The sequence below is a fragment of the Silene latifolia genome, chromosome 5 (genome assembly GCF_048544455.1).
Source record: "Silene latifolia isolate original U9 population chromosome 5, ASM4854445v1, whole genome shotgun sequence".
In the NCBI taxonomy this organism is placed as follows: Eukaryota; Viridiplantae; Streptophyta; class Magnoliopsida; order Caryophyllales; family Caryophyllaceae; genus Silene; species Silene latifolia.
Window position 1 is genome coordinate 15,295,695 of NC_133530.1, and position 13,216 is coordinate 15,308,910.

Below are 13,216 nucleotides of genomic sequence, written 5' to 3' on the forward strand. Positions count from 1 at the left end.
TGTATCTATATCTTCTCTCGCTTCAAGCAAAGGTATTGCCCGGCGATTGCAGACTGGTACTTGCATAGATTCTTCGCCCCAAAGTGCCAAAGTGGTCGCAAGGTTAGCAAGCGCGTCACCAACTTATTGGCACTCCTCGGTACATGACCAATATTGATGGAGTCAAGTTGATTAAGCGATTCTACGGCTTTGTCGATGGTAGGGAATCAAGTCTTCCTTTCTTACCTCATACTCATCGAGGACTTGGCTGATCACCAATTGTGAGTCTCCATAAATATCCATGTCCCTTACGCCTATTTCAATTGCCATTTGAAGACCTAATATCAAAGCTTAGTATTCTGCCACGTTATTTGAGCAAAACTGTGTGAGTGTAAATGAGTATGGCATTACATGGTTTTGCGGAGATATGAACACAACTCCGGCTCCAGCTCCGTCTCGCCTTGCAGCACCGTCGAAGTACATTTGCCATGGCGGTAAAATGTCCACGTAAAAAATTTCTTCTCCTGGTAGTTCGTCTGAAAGCTCCCACTTTGACCGATTTGGATGATCAGCGAAGAAATCTGCAATAACCTGACCTTTTACTGCTTTTTGAGACATAAACACTAAGTCATACTGTTTAAGTAGCACTGCCCATTTCGCAAGTCTTCCAGATAAGACTGGTCTTGAGAGTATGTACTTGATTGGATCAGCTTTTGAGACCACGTGTATGGTATGCGCCTGCATGTAGTGCCTCAACTTCTGGATGGCGAACACCAAAGCAAGACATATCTTCTCTATGGGCGAGTAATTTAATTCAGCTCCAACCAAGGTACGACTCAAGTAGTAGAGTGCTCTCTCCTTGCGGTCTTCAATTTCTTGCGCACACATTGCCCCCAGCGATCGTTCTTGTGCGGCGATGTATATAATGAGCGGTTTTCCTGGAATCGGTGCCCCCAACACTGGTGCACTAGCCAGGTACTTTTTTATGCTATCAAAAGCATGTTTGCATTTTTCATCCCACTGAAATGGAGCATCCTTTTTCATGAGATGACTGAACGGCTGACAACGTCCTGCTAGGTTGGAGATGAACCTTCGAATGTATGCCAAACGTCCCTGCAACCCGCGCAGCTCCTTCAACGTCTTTGGTTCTGGCATTTCGTCGATAACTTTGATTTTTTTCTGGTCGATTTCAATGCCTCTATGCCTTACCACGAACCCCAAGAACTTCCCGGATGTGACGCCGAATGCACATTTGAGTGGGTTCATCTTGAGTTGACATTTTCTAAGTCTCTCAAAGATGGTCCGAAGGTCTTTAACATGGTCTTTTCTTTTCTTTGATTTGACAACCACGTCGTCGACATAACATTCTATCGTTTTATGCAATATGTCATCAAAGATCTTTTGCATTGCTCGCTGATATGTGGCCCCAGCATTTTTTAGTCCAAACGGCATAACCGTGTAGCAGAAGATTCCTTTTGGGGTTCGAAAACCTGTTGCTTCTTGATCTTCAGGTGCCATATGTATTTGATTGTAACCAGCCAGATACAATCCATGAATGAGAGTGCTTCGTGACCGGTGGTTGCGTCAATCATCAACTCAGAATCGCAAAGGGAAGTCGTCCTTTGGACATGCATCATTAAGATCTCTGAAGTCGACGCATACACGTAGTTGCCCATTTTTCTTCCTGACTGGAACAATGGTGGCTATCCAGGTAGGATATCTGACTTCACAAATAAATCCAGCCTCAATGAGTTTGTTAACCTCTTTTTCGATTTCAGGTATAAGCTCTAGTCCTAAAGCGACGTTGAGATTGCTTTCTAGGATCGATTCCTTTTACGATTGCCAATCGATGAATCGCAATTTTTGGGCTTAGTCCAAGCATTTCCTTGTAGCTCCAAGCGAAGACGTCCTTGTACTCAACCAATAATTTGTAGTATTCCTCTTCTTCCTCTTTAGTCAACAGAGCACTGACGTAGATTGGACGAGGATCTTCATCAGTTCTTAGGTTTAGTTCTTTTAAATCGTCTACGGTTGACTGTACCTCATCTTCAAGTGTTTCAGGTGCCTTGTCAGCCTCTACCTCTTCGTTGTCATCAGGTATCTTTTCTGCAGTGATATGATAAGAAGTCACAATTTTCCAAGTCTTTTGCATCACGGGAGTGTGAAGATGGAGGTTTAGACTCTTCAACATTGTTTGAGGAGAGACCAGTGAGAACTAATACTCGTCTTCGTGCTTTTAGTGGCTCATGCTGGATGATGTCCACCACTTGCAAACGCTTCATGCGAGAGGGTATTGTGCTTCTCAAGTCATCATTTATGCTTACTTCTTCATCGTTTTCTTCCACGGAAGTTGAGCACAGAAGAGTCTTACCACTATCATTATTGGAGGCTCCTAAACGAGTGAAGACCGTGTTTGAACGAACACCCAAACGATTACTTAATTCACCCTTCTTGCTTGTACACGGCGGAGGGGTTGATGACTTAACTTTACTTGCTCCTCGTTTATCCAGTCGAGCGAAGACAGAAGGGCGATTTGTTGTAGAACTCGGTCTCCCGCACCTGTCGAATACTGAAGGGACGGTCTCTCGTGCGGTGGACTTATCTGTCGAAGGCGAAGATGTTGATGTTCTTTTAATATCTTCTCGCTCCATTCTCTTCCGCCTCTTCCATTGTGATATGTTGTGAAGATGTAGAGGTTCTGTTCCTACGAGCACTGATCTTCACGGGTGTGGGAGACTTATAACCAAGCCCCCCCGCTTTAGTCTCTATAAAGCTTCCTTCTTGCTTGAACAACTCTGTTGCGTTTTGTTATGCCCATATGGTTCAACTTCTACAACTTTACCAAGCGGATTTGGTTTTGTAAAGTCGTAACCTGCCTTTTCCAGTAGCTTGTATGCGTTGGAATGAAATATTCCCACATTTTGATCGCTTGATGATTGGTTTGATGAATGGACGAAACCAATGGAGGAGGTCTCATAACTATCATTTGGTTTGAACTTGGAAGAGGTGTGGTGACTTTCGCCATCCATTCTTGCTTGATCATTGGACTTGGTTTACTTTTGTCTTTAAGATCTCTCTTTGTTAGACATTCTGCAAAAGGACTATCTCCTTCTTTTCGGCGAGACTTGGGAATATACCACAATACTGGCGAGGTAGACTTATGTGGCATTTCTTGCTTCTTGGGTGATATAACGGGAGTAGATGCTTCACTAGCGTTGTCTATATTTTGCTTATCATTTTCTTTAACATGACTCGTAACAATATCTTCTTTGCTATTCTCTTTCAGCTTACCTCCTTTTCCAGTTGAAGAAATGGTAGTTGGCATAAACTCACTAGAAGTACCATTTTCCTCAAAGAACTTTGCGTCAGCGAAGAAAGAGACAGCCTTAGTGAAAGGCTTGGCGTCTCCATTTCTTCCTTTCACCGCCGCGATAATACTTCAAGCATTGATGGAGGGTTGATGCAACGACTCCATTTTCATGTTTCCATGGTCGACCTAATAATAACTTGAAGGATGTCTTGGCCTCGATGACATGGAAGAGTGTTTCAGATGACAAGTCGCCCATGCTAAGGTTCACACGAATCATGCCAATAGCCCGCTCTCCATTTAAGTTGAAACCGTGAATAACTGTTCGACTGCTGGAAAGTTCATTAACCGTGATGCCTAGCTCTTTCATGGTTGCTTTTGGTATGAGATTTACTCCTGAGCCTCCATCTATTAAGATTCTGTTGACTTTTTGTCCTTGAATATAGCCTGACACATATAGCGGCCTATTGTGAGGCTTGGAACCAAGAAGCAGATCTTCATCTGAAAAGGTCAAGGCTGCATTGTAGGAGACACATTGTGTTGATGGCTCTGCATGCTCTCCTACATCTTTCATCTTGCCAGCGTATAGTTCTGGTTTATCAAGTCCTTGGAGTATTATCTCGACGCTTCTCTTTCGGCGAAAGTGAAAGATTTGTCTCCACCCCATATTTGCGGGAAGAGCGTTGAGAGCCTTTAAAACTTCATTTTCCTTTTGAGGGTAAGGTTCCAATTGTTGTGATGGTACCGCATCATCTGCTTCGTTTTCCTTTACTTTTTCTTTATCATCATGACCTACTGCAGAAATGGTACATACGGTAACATTGTTCAAGAAATCTCTTGGAAGGAATTCCTCTAGAGCAATATGACTCAACGATTTTTGCTTAGGCATATTGATTGGCAAGACACATGGTTTGACCATTGTTTCAGACTTCTTCTCCCCATCAGACATGCAGGATTTCATCTTCTTTGATTGCTTTCGTCGATGATGGACATGTTCGACTGCTTGCCAAACTTGTTTCTTTGTCTTCTTGCGAGTGACTAAGGTCCACCCTTCGTCATCATCATCTACATTCTTCTCATATTGAGGACCTAATCCTGCTTTTGGGGATATGGATGAAGATGGCTTTTGAAACCATATAGCAACAGGTTCAAGGCTTCCGAATTGCAACATGCATACATCCCACCCACGATGCATCGTCGGCTCCTCATGCTGCTCCAATATTGCAGTAGTTTGATTTGTAGCTACTGTTTCATCCAAGTCAAGGATAATCTTTCCGTCTCTGAAGAGCTGCATAATTTTCTCTTTCAGTGTTATAAATTTTTCAAGGGGATGACTTACTAGTCTGTGATAGCGACAATAGTTGGGATCACTTATCTTGTTAGCCTGGTCAGGTCTCTTGGACTCTGGCAGTTGTATAACCTTTTTCTCCAGAAGGTCATCTAGCATTCCGGATAGGTCAGAGTCTGGGAAATGGTACTTCCTAGCTTGTAACTCTTTTAATGTGGGCTTGTTCTGCTGATAATTGTAAGCATATGACTCCTTCTTCTTTTCAAACTTAGGTTTTGATGAGATCTTCACGGGCGATCCGCTGGTTTCGACGACCATTGCATCTTTTCCTATCGAATTGAAGCCTTTATCTGTCTTTCTGAATTCCTTCTTTTCACTTGGTGCCTTAGAAGAGGTTGATCGAGCTTTGCCACGCCCTTTGATTGTAATTTCCATGTCGTGAGCGAGGGTTGCCAATTCTGGAAAGCTTTTTGGCTTGATTCCTTTCATTATATAAAGAATATCCCAGTCATCCGTTAATGCACATTTCCACTTTGCGAGGATTCACTTAAGCGATCTTTGCATTGCGGACTCAACGCACGCCATCGATCGATGTAGTTGACGGCATGCATTCATCCTCCCACCTTTGTGTTGTGTTTGTTAGTTCACTCATGCGACAATACGCCTAGTCTTTGTAGAACTGTTAAGAAATTCGTCTTCCATGCGACCCCAATTTGTCAATTGACTCGAGTCCAAGTCTGTCTACCAATCAAAAGCCATTCCTTTAAGAGAACGTACGAACTGCTTGACTAGATGATCACCATTAGTTCCAGCATTGTTGCATGTCTCGACGAAGTGGGCGATGTGTTGTTTTGGATTTCTCTTCCCGTCGAACTGTTGAAACTTTGGAGGCTGATAACCAAGAGGCATGCGTAGATTGTCAATCCTCTTAGTGTAAGGCTTGATGTAGCGTCCACTGATTGTCGAACTTTCACCTAGCTGACTTTTAACTGTCTTAGCTATCAACTCCTGGAGCTTCTCTTCAGTGAAAGCGCCAATTTTATTGCCAGAAGTCTTTCCAATATCATCTTTGTCATCGTCCTTATCCGTATCATCATCCTTGTCAGAGTCAGTGTGCTCACTTGAGATCTTTTTCTCGCGAAGCTCCACCACCTCCTTTTGAAGGTCATCAATCTTCTTGTTCTTTTCTTCATTCTCTTTCATCATCTTTTCAAGGAGCTTATTCATGCTTTGGACTTGCTCCTCAAGTGTAGAACCAGCAATCACCATGACTGAAGCGCTGATAGGAGTGGAGGCATCCTTCTTTTTTGGTGACGCCCTAGGTTTGCAAGGGGAAGCATTTTTGTCGACCTTAGAAGTTTGAGTCTCTTCACGCAAAGGAGTAGAGGCAGCAAGGATAGCTGTAGCAGCAGCAACTATGGAGGCAACAGAGATCTTGCGTGGCCTGGTAGGGACATGTGCAGAGCGTAGGCTAGTAGCAGCAGCGTTGATAGCAGCTTTGTTTGCCATTCCTCTAGTGCAAATGCCAACTGATTGCACAGCTGGGGAGGTAGCAGCAGTGGGAGTGCCTTGCAGGATAGCTGCGTAGGTCTTCTTGGAAGCGTCAGGTGACGTGTCCTGCTTGGTAGACATCCTTTTTAGTAGACTTGGCTTGTAAAGTAGTAGTGATGAGAGGTAGAGAGTTTCACGTCGGGTTCACCAAATTTGTAACGACAAATTTTGTATTGCGATAACTGAAATACAAAACAAGGAAACAAAATGAGTTTTTATTAATATCAGAAAAGTTCGTGTACAATCTCTAATAATCCTCTGATTCTAACTAAACAAACAGGGTACGCATGCGCGATCCACGTAGAGAGTGCGCGTGTAGAGGGTGTATGCACTCTACACGCGACGTTGACTTGTATTCTTGAGAGGGTCGAACGACTTGAGTCTCTCTTGAATGTTTGAATGTTTGAATATTCGAGTTTGAATGTTTGAATATTCGAGTTTGAATGTTTGAGTTTTCTTGCGCAGGCGGCACGAATTTGTTGTGCTTGTTGACTGCTTACGTTGAATTTCACGAGATTTTCAGAGAGAATTCCAGAGCTTTTCTTTTCTTCGAGTTTTTCTATATATTGAAATGAATCAAATTCTCTATATTTATAGAGAAATGGTTGGGCTTTCCCTCGAGCTTGGTCGCATGCCCATTTCTCGCCCGTTTGCAATTTTAGCCCAATTTGACTTCTGTTTGGACCCGAATAATTCAGAATGACCCAAATTTGATTTAAAAGGGACAAAAATAATTAAATTGAGTAATTGATTTATTATTAACTCAAATTAATTAATTTCTGTATTTTCGACATTTAAATAAAATTTTAATGCCTACACAACCCAGAGGTGATCCCTTTTTCCCCCCACCCCTGGTATGTCACTGGTTTTGACGGTTGTTTTCGGCTTCTTAAATGTTTAATCGTTTTCTGTCGGTTTTTTCCGACGTCTTTGGTTTCTGTCGGGTTTGTGCATTTGGTGCTGGGTTGTTTTCTTGTTGTGTTTGTCAACGAGCTTTGCGCATCGGGTTGGTTAGGGACCGATTTGTGATCCCTCCATTCCCCCACCTATCGGTCCTTAGTCCTTATTGTGTTGGTCAATGATCATAGCTCATTGGGTCAGTTTGGGGTCGATTGGTGATCCCCCATTTCCCCCACCTATCGGTCCTTTGTCATGTGTGTCACTTGTGTTAGTGTAGGTTGGTTTTTGCATGTAAGGCTGCGGTCCTAGGAGGATTCGCTTGGTGAAATGGGTGTCCTTTGTTGGTTTTTTTGGTGCTTGCTGGACTGTCACGTCTTTCTGTGGTTGTGGTTGTGTTTGTTGAGTCTGTCACTCTCTTAGGTTGGTGTGAGTTCATGGTGGATGGGTCTTCCTTTTTTAGATGTGTCTCAATTTTTGGCAGTGTTGTTGGTCAAGTCGGATGCGGTGGTTTCCGCTACAAGTTGATGTTTGTTTTTTGTTCTCCTTATTTACTGTGCTTTGGTGTGAGGTCATCGTGTTTTTTTTGTTATCTCAAATAATAAGCTTTTGTTGATTTGAGGTGTCATGTCCCCTTATTCATGGATTTAGTAGGACGACTGGTACATTGCATGTGGTCTGTGTTGAGCCTAACTCTTTGCGGTCTCTAGTTTTGGGAAGGGGGATGTTCAAGTGGTTTTCTCCCTTGTTACCCATCTATTTACTCGTTTTTCTTGGCTACAAGGTCCTGGTTAGTCGGGGTTGTGTCCCAAAGTGTAGGAGTTTACTCTCTTCAGGAGACAGATTTTTGTGGTCTGCTTTCCGCCTTTTCTTTCTACGTTCTTGGGGCGTCAGTGCACTTTGTTCTCTCTCGTTGGGTCAAGGGGCTCGTTGGTTTCCAGATGACGTGTATCGCAGCTAAGGAGATGAATCTCCGAGACGCTTTCTTGGGTCTTGTTGCAGGTATTTCTCTGAAACTATTTCAATCAAGACGAGTAAAGATGAGTTTATGGGGGCTCGTCGTTGGTTTCCTGAGGAAGTTTATCATAATCAAGGAGATGAATCTCCGAGACTCTTTCTTGGGTCTCGTTGCAGGTATTTCTCCGAAGCTTCATCAATTAAGACAAGTAAAGATGAGTGTTTTCCTTTGGTCAGCGCTGCTCGTCCATTAAAGATTGTTATGGATGTTGATTTTGAAGTCCATGCTCAGACGTCCGTCATACGCCATCAACACGCTGTTAGCCGATGCAATTACCTTATTGACTTAGTTTATGCTATTAGTAGTACTTTGGTGTTTTATGCTGTAGTTTATAGGTATGGTTTAGTGAGGCGTACCACCAAAATGTAAAACACTCTTTCTTTCCAGCTGTAAAAAAAATAAAAAAATATTTTCAGAACGTTGGTACCTTAAAAATTTATTTAAATATGACTTAAAAAAAAAATCACACATTAATGTGTACTCTGAGCTGAAGAAGCGAGTAATAAAAAAAGTATATATTTATAAATAGATTTAAGACTTTCTTTACATTTGGTTCGAAAAGAAAATTAAGAGCTATAAATACTCCACATGTGTGTATTTGTATACATAGCATTTTTTATTCTCTCTATGGCATGAACTTAAGACCTATTACTTCCTTTTAGGATCGAGTATCAGTTTGGGCCGGACTGTACCAAAGATCGATTAAATAAATTAGGTGGATTGACTTGGTTCTGAAATTAACCGAACCTGAATTTTTGAGTCTGGACTAGTAGTAAGCCCTAGTGGACCAAAATGTTATAATTGCCACTATTTATTATACGATTATGAAGTTTTAATTTATTAAAATTAAACATACAAGTTATTTAACTTATTGCTTAATTTAAATAATTGTTACTGCTGACTGTTGAGTTTATTGACGGAATACCTTTATAACGTAAGATATTAGAATTTTTTACAAAATTTCTCCGATTAGTCGTGAAAACGATAAATATCAATCTATTAGGCACACCGCAATGCTGCACATACTTAGGGTAAGATTATTAGTAGTCTTGCGATAAAACTTTGGTAAATCTTGAGACAATACTCACTCAAAATACCAATAATCTAGCCAACCAAGTCTTGACAAAGTTAAGTTGAGTCTTGAAAATCCAACACTCAACTTAAGACTTTGGGTGAGTCTTGACCCCCACTTTGAAGGAAAATTATCCAACGAGTGAACCCATGTCTAATTTCTTTTTGTAAAAAAAGAAGTAAAGTGAAAAAACAGAGTCTGAAGTGAGTCTAACGAATAATGTGAGTTTGAACAATTTAGTGAAAAACTGATATCACAAAGTTTAAAGACTTGAGAGGATCTTACTGATGATAAGTTGAATAAAGAACAACTTACAAAATCAAGGACTGATGATGGAACCTAATAAAATTCAATCTGATTTCGGTCCAAACCAAATGGTTCAGTCCCGTCCATTTTTTTCAGTCAGGAACTAAACTTGCTCAGTCCTCCTTGCGTATTTCCTCGCGACACTGTTCTCTAATCTCTACTGCACCACCATCCCCTACTGCTACTGGTAAGTGGTAACACATTGACAGTTTCTCTCTATTTACATACACTTACAATTGTTGATATTTCTTTGTATTATTCATTATTTTGTGCTTAATTCGTTTAATTCACAACAATTTTTCAATAAAATCATGTATTTGAAAGATGGGTGTTCCTTATTATTGAAAATTAACAAACCCTTAATCCCATTTCTGCTAATCAAAAGAATCCCATGTTTGCTTGCGGAAAATAAGTTTAAGATGGTTAATTTGATTTATAGTAATATGAAGAAAGATGGGTTGGAGCCTAATGTGTTTACATATAATGTGTTGTTGAAGTCTGTGTCTTGTCTTTGTAAGGATGGGAAGGTTTAGGAAGCTAGGGAGCTTGCGGATTCTCTTGAACCGGTCTTGCCTGTTTATAATGCTTTGATAAGCGGGTATTGTCAAAGTCGGGATTTTGTTGAGGTGTTTAGTTTGTTGAGTGAAATGTCGGGTAAAGGGATTGATCCTAATGTGATTACATACACTGTCTGATTCTGGGAATGTTGAGTTGTCAATGGCCATTTTGGGGATGGTGTTTTGTAGAGGATGCTATCCCAACATTAAGGGGGTGTTTGGTTCACCCAATATAGGTATGAGGTATGGGTTTGGAATGAACCAAACCCATACCATGTGTTTGTTTGACGGAAATGAAGGTTTCATACCCATACCTCAAACCCATGAGGTATGGGTTTCTCATACCCATGGAGGGGGGTGGGTATGAGATTGATACCTATGGTATCAAATTAGAGATATTAAAAAGTGATAAAAAAAATTGTAAAAAAAATATTTTTATATTTTTATTTGATTAAATTTTATCTACATGATTTAATAGTATAAAAATTATTATTAAAAAAAATTGTATTTTGAAGATTTTTTAGCTTTGATTGATTTCTAACCCCATACCCCCAAAATTGAACCAAACACAAGGTATGAGGTATCAAGTTCCAACCCGATACCACCCAGGTATGATTCCCGATTCCAAACCCATACCCACGCGTGAACCAAACACCCCCTAAGACATTTGCTTGTTTGATAAAGGGTTTTTTTCTCTAGAGGGAGAATTTAAGAAGGCTATGATGTATGGAAGAGAATGGCTCGGGAGGGAATCGAGCCAAATACTATTGCTTATAACACTTTAATAAATGGGTTGTGCTCATATAGTTCGATGGTTGAAGCGGTATCTTTTCTTCACCAAATGGAATCTAAAGGTTGTAATCCGAATGTGACAACGTATAGTACACTTATAGATGGTTTTGCAAAGAAAGGAGACTTCATTGGTGCATCTGAAATGTGGAATAAAATGATAAGAAGTGGTTGTCAGCCCAATGTTGTAGCATACACTTGCATGGTGGATGCTCTTTGTCGAGTCGGAATGCTTGACCAGGCACATGAACTTATTGGCTGTATGACGCGGGAAAATTGCCCCCCAAATACTTTGACATTTAATGCTTTGCTGAGAGGTTTATGTCAATGTGGAAGAGTGGATTGGGCTATGGAGGTTTTTGCTTCAATGGGAAAGTATAGTTGTTTGCCAAACACCACAACATTCAATGAGCTCTTGGATGGCTCTAAATCTTTTCAGGGAGATGGGGAAAATGGGTACAGAATGGAATTTGGTGACATACAATACTAGTATCCACGGGTTTTGTCGACTTGCGAGGTTTAAGGAGGCATTTATGGTATTTGGCAGAATGCTGAGAACAGGCTCTAAACCTGATTCAATTACTTTTAATATTTTGATTCATACTTTTTGCCAGAGGGGTCAAGTCAAAGGGGCCATTCAGCTGATGAATGAAATGAAAGCCCGAGGGTTGCACCCAGACACGGTGTCATATACTAGTATAATTTCTGGTCTTTGTAAGTGGAATGGCATCAACGATGCAGTCAATTTGCTAAAAAAAAAATGATCAGTGAAGGCGTTCTCCCAAATTTTGCTACATGGGATATATTAGTTCAGTCCTGCACTTGTGTATTTGACCTTGAAAAATTGCTGTAGAGTCGACTCCATGCTTACTCACTTTGACATGCTATGGTAAGTTTCATACAGTCTCAGGTAACTTTAAACTTTGTACTGCTATGACTGAATTGGTGAAGATTGTTTGATATGCTATGGTAAGTTTCATAGGTCTATGGCTATCGGAGAACTAATGAGAAAAAGAATTTGAGATTGGTGGATAGGGTGAGTCGTTGATGTTTTAGCTGATTGTTCCCTGAAACCAGACAGATGAAAGTTTTTCTCCCTACACATAATAATGTGATGTTCTATCATATGAGAACACTAGAGCCTGAAAGAAAAAATAATCCGTGAAGAGCAACTTAACACTTGCTGTGTGTTTCTGTGCCCATTCATTTAAGCATATACTCCCTCCATTCAACTTTTATCACCCCACTTTAATATAATACTCCTCTCATTTATTAGAGAAATGGGGTGATAATTGTTGAATGGAGGGAGTATAAAATTATTGGGTCTACACAAAAAGTTCGCTTGTGAAATTAAATTAAGAAACATTAACATAGATTGGATGTCTGCAACCAAATAGATATTACATGCTCATATGACTACTAAACGAGGTTTTAACAATCTCGACATAATCTTCAAGAATCGACAAGTGCCTGCACAAGCATGTTTAAATTTATCTCATAGTACGAAAATCGTTGTTGCTCGTTGTTGCTACTGGATTTTAGATTCAGTTCTCCTCTTGTGTTTCTTTTTCACTATATATTTCATGTTTTTCTTAGGTCTCATAATGATTTATTCATAGCAGGTTATAAATTGATGAAGAAGATGAGTTTTTATTGTACCTCTTGGTAAATTACAGCATCTGTCTAGCATTGCCAAGGTCGTCTCTAGCTACTCGGAGCTTGCTTATGGCATCACTTATCTTCATCCGATCTTGTGGTAAATGTTTGGAGCATGAAAGTCCAACATTAATCAAAGACTTAATCCATTCTACTCGTCGCTGAGCAATGGCTTGGATTGCCCTTACGTCATAGACTTTTTCGGTCATTTCATTATCTTCAAGTTTTGGGTCTACAATGTCCAAGACATTTCCAGGTAATGCGCCCTCTGCATATATTTGTAGATTGAATTCTTCTTGGAAGATGTTATCTGTTGGTCTTTTTCCTGTCATTAACTCAAGTACAAGTATTCCATAGCTGTAGACATCGCTATTTGGAGACGGTTCATTTCCTAAGCCGTACTCTTTTCAGGAAAACAACAAATAACATAATATCAGAGATCAGTCTTTTTGGAAAATTAGGTTGGAACTTGGAATGGATGAATTTAATGCATATAGACTTATTGTTAAATGTTACCTGGAGCAATGTAGCCAATTGTTCCCCTGATTCCAGTAGAACTACTTTGATCAGGATGGCGAGGTTGAGCAAGAAATTTTGCCAGTCCAAAATCTCCAACACGGGCAACCATGTTATTGTCGAGCAGAATATTGCTTGGTTTTAGGTCACAGTGCACAATAGGAATTTCACAATCATGATGGAGATAGCTGAGTGCATGAGCTACATCAATTGCTATATCCACCCTCTGTAGAAGAGTCAGCCTTTTCGCTCCTTTTCCATGTATCCAGTCATCAAGATT

At 40.5% G+C, this 13,216-nt stretch overlaps 1 pseudogene; it reads left to right on the top strand.

Annotated features, from left to right (window-relative positions):
* The first annotated feature begins 10,678 nt into the window (after window positions 1-10,678).
* LOC141654901 (uncharacterized) lies at window positions 10,679-12,874 on the top strand (annotated as a pseudogene).
* The last annotated feature ends 342 nt before the right edge of the window (window positions 12,875-13,216 follow it).